We start from the raw sequence: 7400 nt of genomic DNA, 5'->3' as shown, positions 1-7400 counted from the left end.
CACAAGAAATGTTATTGACAAATTACGGTTAAGAACGGTAGATTCGTAGGCCAGCAACTGTACTAAGAAAAAAGATATTCCTCTCACCAAAGCCCCTGTAGGCCTATTTAAACAATCTAGTTGTGATTATTTTCAAGGTTCTAAAACCAAACTAGGTGAATAATGATAATGCCTTACCTGGATGGTATGCTCTCTGAAAGCTGGGTCTACAATTTTCGACGTTTGCTTAAGAATTTAGTCCAAAGAACTTCATATTGGATTAAACCGTGAACCTGATCAGATCTGAAAGAACACGGGAGCGGAGAGGACGATAACAATCAGTCGCAGAAGTCGTTTCTTAACGCCCTGAAATATGTACAACTAACGACCCACATAAATACTGTCACGCTCGTGCAGAGCACTGAGCTGTGACAAAGTAATTTGTGGACATAGACTTACAAAACAAGTTGAAAAGGGGGGGGGGGGGTGAGAAAATGTTGCTCTCTTTCATGCAAGATGATTGCGTGAAAAGTATCCTTACCATCAAGTTTAATTAAAGGGAATCTCTCCCCTAGAATTTAGATTTGAGAGGTGTGAGAACATATCCTAAGAACTCTAGAGAAAATGTTATCACAAAAAATGCCCCAAACCCTGAAATATAAATGTTAATAAATCAGCACGCACTAGTGCGCGTTGCAATAGTAGCCAGATTTGAAAATAGTACCCGCGCGTAGACCATCGGTGTGTGCACGTTTCCTTCGTTCGCCTCCGTCTGCACACAGCTATATAGTCCATGGGCCAAGAGCCGAAAAATGGGTTGTTGGTACCACCCGAGGTGGCAAAACCTTTTTGGTGTCATTTTGTTTGTCGGACATAGATACGTTTATCAAGCTATGATAGCATTTCCAGATGAGTAGCTTAGTCATAATAAATGAATTTTTAACCAATTTGGTCTCGTTTTTATATCCCTATACTTCTGAATCGAAACTAACCGCTATACAAATACACGTACGAGCACAGCCTTCTGTATTTCCACAGGTGTTCTGTTGTAAACGCGGTGCGCTTAGTCTTCATTCAAGGCAGCGAAGGGAATATCCAAAGGGTTATGATGTCCACAGCTGTCACGCGGTGCGCTTAGTCTTTATCTAGAACAATGTACCGTTATCATATCTAAAGTTCCTAATAAAAGGGATTATCTATACTGTTTTTATACCACCCTCTCAACAAATAGGCCTACATCAGTTTTAAACAAAAATCACTCTGTTCATTTACAACATTATTAATTATAATGCATGGTAGTGTACCGGTACATTGTTTTTGCATAATCTTTCATTGTTGGATGGAAATAAAGCGACATTGGCGTGGTATTAGCGTTTTCAAGCCAGCGTTTTCACCGGAAAATGATAAATAATTGGAAAAGACGCTAAAATTCACGAGAAATTGCTTTTTTGTAGTTGTTGTTTTTAGATAAAAGGATATACACTGTATCATAAGCTTTGGATATTCCCTTCGCCGTCTTGAATATCAGACTAAGCGCTGTGGACATCATAACCCTTGGATATTCCCTTCGCTGCCTTTAATAAAGACTAAGCGCACCGCGTTTACCACCGAACACCTGTGAACATACAGAAGACAGTGCTCTTCTTTGTATAGCGGTTGGTCTCGATTCAGAAGTACAGGGATATAACAACAAAACCAAATTGGTATAAAATTTATTTACTATGACTAAGCTACTCATTTGGAAATGCTATCATAGCTTGATAAGCATATCTATGCCCGACAAACAAAATGACACCAAAAAGGTATTGCCACCTCAGATGGTACCAATATCTGGCCGGGCCCATGGACTAATAATAACATTATCGCCTCGTCGAGCCATTTGCATCCGCATGAGTAGATGATGCCGCGGCTGCCTGGTTAGTGGCCCGGCGAGGCGTGGCAGCACCAACCTAGTTGCGTACGTGGCGTGGACATTTGCGTGCGTTTGCCTGTTTTGAGAGTATCGTAGTACACTGACCGTACAGAAAATTATCGAACTACGCAATTGAATGCAGTCGATAACACCAGACGACTACTGTTATCAAGACGCATGCAGTTTTTGGCATTTTAGAGATTTTTCTATATCTCCTTATATATTGCTTTATCTCCGTATGTGAGTAACGTTGCAATTCTATATTTCATAGAGATATTACCAGTACAATATCCTACACTGTCGGAAAACTGAATTTCTGTGTACAGATACACTTTAAGAAATCATGCAATGAAAGCGAATATAGAGAAAATATTGTGATTTCAGAAATGACGTCATAATGACGTGATTGAGTGATCAGATATATGAAGACTTATACCATCCTTACATCATGACAAATAAGTTTTTATATATCTCAGTCATTTCAAAACCGATTTTCGTCAAATAAACTGTTGTGTCCCCTTAGAATTGCATGCTCTTAATCATTTCATAGAGTGGTTTCTAAATATCTCGCAAAACGTTACAAGCTGAATCCTCACCTCAACCAGTACTGTACAGTCCCTTTAAGCACAATTGACAATGTCACACTCGTGCGCCTTCTGTCATTTACGCAACTGTATAGTTCGTATGAGTAATTCACTGTACGTCGACCTCGCGGGCCTTTGTATTCAGTGAAGTGTCGAGCTCATGAACTGTATGACTCGTGACCTGTACAACGAAGGCTGCATGACTCGTAGGTAGGGTGACTCGTGGGTTGTATGACTCATGGATGTCAAAGCTCTTGGCGTGAACCTGTACAGACTAACACAAGACATTCCTTATTGACAAGGAACACATCACCCACCATACCACAAAGCCAACAATCTTAACGGTTTTTATTTGGATTAATAAACGTTCGGAATAACGAAGTTTATTTCATTTTCAGATTAATGAACCTTCGAAATACCGACAAAACATGTTAGGATTAACGAACCTACAGTGAAGGAAGTTTGTGTTTATGGATAATGGAAATATAGTCCAGGCTAGGCTCCATAGAATGTGCAACTGACCTTATTTTGGGATATATATAATTATAATTTCTTTTAATGATATCTGTCAATTCGAGGGTGCTGATTTTAAATCTTCTATTACGATGTCACTCCGTAACCTTGAGTATTTTATGGCAAAATGCAATAATCCAAGATGGTCACCAGATACGGTAATTTCGCCATGCTAATCACAGTTATGTCCATTTTATGACCAAATATTCCTTCAAACTTTTTAAATTTTTGTTCCTTGAGTAATTCCATCTGAATAATAATATGTAAGAGAATTTCCATTTCATGTAGGTATATTTAGTATCTAAAGCTCATCTCCAATTCAAAATGGCCGCCACTCTCATACTCGTATACAGTATAAATAGCAAAGAAACATATGCATGGAAATATAGAACTAATTTACTGTATTTCAGTCTCGTACCTACGCTGATATCAAGTTGTGCACGTGCAATGAAAATCTAATGAGTGCCACCAGCACAACAAACATAAAATATATTATAGGCTTGGGTTCTTCTTAATGCAAAAATTCAAGATGGACACCACTCATATAATCCTGTACAATATGAATGACAAAATGTACATGGAAATAAACAGATAGGCTGTTTTTCTGTCATGCATCTAAACTGTTTATCAATATTTGGGTGTTTATTATAAATCAGAAGTGTGTTACCATTGACAAAAAGTTATGTCATTTATAATGCAAACATCCAAATTTGCCACTTCAATCTGGATTCACCTCAGGAAACAGCTTGAACTGATGTTTACATCAAGATCTTGTATCAAGATTGATTAGGTAATTATGAACATTTGATACTTATTTGCCTTGGGATGTTCAACATCATCAAGTTTATTGAATTAAAAGGCTGAATCTCTGACGATGACATAAATCAAACTTCGAAGCATTATGACCGTCTTGATCAATATCATTTAAAAGCAATAATATTATTATATCAACTTTTCAATCTCTTCGTCCAAGAAAGAATATAAAGCAGGGAAAGGTGAAAAGGAAAGGACCACCTAACTTCCTCTCGTCAAATATCTGAAATAGGAAATGCCCCAGTTTGTTCATGTTAACCCAAAATAGGTTTTGCTTGAAAGTACAAATGACCATCCGTCTTATCTGATATCGTAGATCAGATTTTCCACTGATTCTATGATTGCGTGATTTCACCTATTTGCTCAAGGCAGGTAGCATTATTTTGAAATGTAGCAACATGGACTTGTGCTGAATGATTACAAAGAGTTCGGTAAAGGATTGGTTATAGTTTCCAAATATTTCTTCTTTTTTTGTATGGTGCTACATCTAATAGAAAGTCAGGAAACAGACATTCATCACGCCAAGGTACTCCGTTTTTTTTTGTAACATCCAACAATGATTTCATATTTTGTCTAAGGATGCAAGCACTGTGTAATAGAGTTGACGCATATCATGCTGAAAGACACATACTATAAGAGTGAGTCGTTAGAAGCATTGCTACTTCCATCCTACTTCCACCAGGAAAAAAGTCCGTCTTACCCCACACGACCTTGAGAAGCGCCCAGTTACTACAACTGAAAAAAAAAAAGATTCGACATCATTATGCATTACGGAACATGCCCAATGCATTAAAATGGACCCTAGGATAGCATCAGGTACTCTTATTTTGTGCTTGTCACTGTAGAAACGACATTTCTTGTCTGGAGATGAGAAGTTACGATAAAAAAACCAACACCAAATAAACACATGCGTGTGTGTGGGGGGGGGGGGGGCGCTACCAGTCCCTGGTTCCGCGGCCCCTGCAGTCCTGCTATTGCCTTGCAAGATACCTTGGAGTCACTGGGTGATCTTGCTATAGAGACATGGTGAAGACATGGAGACTTGCTTGACCACTCCTTTTATTTGCAGAAGATCCAAAGCCCAAGCTTACCAGCAACCATCCACAGAGCTACCTGACAATAGCCATGCTGACATTGTTGTCTAAATGCAAACATGACAGATGGAAAGCTTCACTGTTTTGGAGGTAAATGAATTTTACCACCAATTTTCTTGGAGTGAATGTGTTTGCGTATGATGTCAAGGGAGCCTCTGAGATAAAGTGGTGCCTCATTCCGAAAGCAATGCTGTAACGACTGCACACTCATTGCCTCCAATCTTCATCAATTGCAGATTCAGGATTGCTCTAGGTAACCAGACTGCCTGTGTTGGGACTCTGAACGATGGCCTCCCCCAGGATGGCTGTAAACTAGCTCCACTCCGTTTTAACGTGGTGACATGTCCATCACTTCTGTAGGAAGTTTGCTCATGCAGATGATCAGAGAAAGTCCTTGGACGACATTAGCCAAGTCCTTGCACAACACCTTAAGACAATGGAGGAATACTCTACCTTCTGGTGACTTTGTCCTAACCTTTCAAAGACTGCCATCAGACCTACGCCTTCCATCTTAGTAACAATCTTGTTAACGCTACACTAGAGGTAGCTGTTCCTTGCAAGCCTGTCAAGCATAAGGAGTTCCCTACATAGGCCCTTATAGTACCTTGGAGTTTTGTTGGACCGCACTCTCACATACCGGGAACACCTAAACAGCATTGTAAACAAATCATTGGCCAACGTCATCTGAAAACTCGCAAGTCCCAATTATGCACTTTTCCCTACATGGTAGGCCTATATAGAACATGTCACAACATAATGTATTATATTCAAATCAAAGGAAAAAGGAGTATTTTGTTGTAATTGTGAATAAAAACTGAATGGGCTTTAGCATGTTGAATGCGATTTCATGAAGTCTGTATGAAATTGCTTGTACCTCACAAAAAAAAAACCCAGAAAAAAGACATGGCACGATAAGAACTTAAACATAAACAGTGGGCTAAAACATGATGATTATGTTCATAATTTTATGCAATTACACCGGGACACAGTGCAGTCCAGGGTCATACAGTTATAAGATATTCATATAACGAAAAGAATGTATGTACAAACACCCCTACAAAGCATACTTTTTTTATTTCGAAACAGTCAATAAACACTTCGAGCAGTCAAGTCAGCACAAAAGCTGTTTTGTTTTCATCTCATCATCTCAGTATTATCATAATCATGGTGTCTTCCTCCATTGTTTATACTTTAAACGTTCTTTTGTGTTTTTCGTCTCTCTCTCTCTCTCTCTCTCTCTCTCTCTCTCTCTCTCTTGCATATTACGGACATGAATGAATTGCCTTTTCAGTCTTCCTAAAGAAACTCACAATTGCAACCATTTTTTCTATATTTCTGAATACATAATGTGGTATGTGTTCTTCCTTTGCACGATATGTCTTTTTGAGAGAAGTGCATTCTTTGATTTTCCATTTCTTTCGTTCATGGGAAAAGAGTGGTATTTACACTATAATAAAATGATAATCATTTGAAACCTTATAATAAGGAGAGTCCTTCTTAGCGATTTAGCCTTCTTTTTCCTTATGGTCGAGGCATCTTGTGACGGTTGTGAAGTAGGTTTGGGTTTGTCTATGCCAACTCTTTTCTGGCGTAATAGCGTCGATGTTACGACTTGTACCAAACTGAATGAACTTATATGTTCCTAACGCGAATGCTCATGTCCGAATTTTAATGCTTTAGAAGACGCTACCTTCCAATGTGCAAATTGTGATGATTGCTCCCGAAGGGCATTTTTTTTGTTGTTGTTGAAAGAAGTAAATTCTGAAGATTTTGAATTAAGGATAAATCTGAATGATCGAAACATGAATTATAGTAACCAAGTTTGTGGTGCTATCTTTTCGCGTCTTTGAATGACGAGATTATCAATTGAATGACAAAAGTACAAACATGTTTGCAAAAACCTAAAGTATTTATGCACGGTAATCATTTCTACAAAGTAATGGTATCCGTGAGAGATCCTCGCATTCCACATTGAGTTAGATATATTGCTTGTCTTTCTCGAGGGACTTTATCGAGTGGCTAACAACGACATAATTAAAAGCACGAATATACCGTTTCTGTAATGTAGTGCAATTTATGGATGCTTCTATGTTCCTATATACAGCCTACGAGTAGCGAAGCATTTCATTCGGTCCCTGTCCCCTCCCATTAAGTTCTATAGGCAGGAATTCACTCAGTTATTGCTAGGTAGGGCAAGCCTCCAGCAGACTTTGTAGTTAAGGTCAACTTTTGTGAACAAAGCATTTATAAAAACTGAATACATCATTGCAAAACCGGTCTATTTAACGTGGGGTAGTTGTGGGGGCACGAGCGCGGAGGAAAGAAAAAATAAGAGCAAGAGTGAGAGAAAGAAAAAAGGGACGAAATAAAATAGAGAGAGGGAGGGAGGAATAGAGAAAAGAGTTAGCCATATTTCTTGTCCTGGTAGTGTCAAAGAGCATTGCTGACAGTAGGCTAAAGCCAACTCAAAGCCGAATCAATCCCTAAGGCCTGTTTGAACTACAC

This window comes from Diadema antillarum, unplaced genomic scaffold, assembly GCF_040938485.1.
Source record: "Diadema antillarum isolate AM-2024a unplaced genomic scaffold, OU_Dant_1.0 seq00001157_RagTag, whole genome shotgun sequence".
Taxonomy (NCBI): domain Eukaryota; kingdom Metazoa; phylum Echinodermata; class Echinoidea; order Diadematoida; family Diadematidae; genus Diadema; species Diadema antillarum.
Note: the sequence above shows the minus strand (reverse complement) of the source record.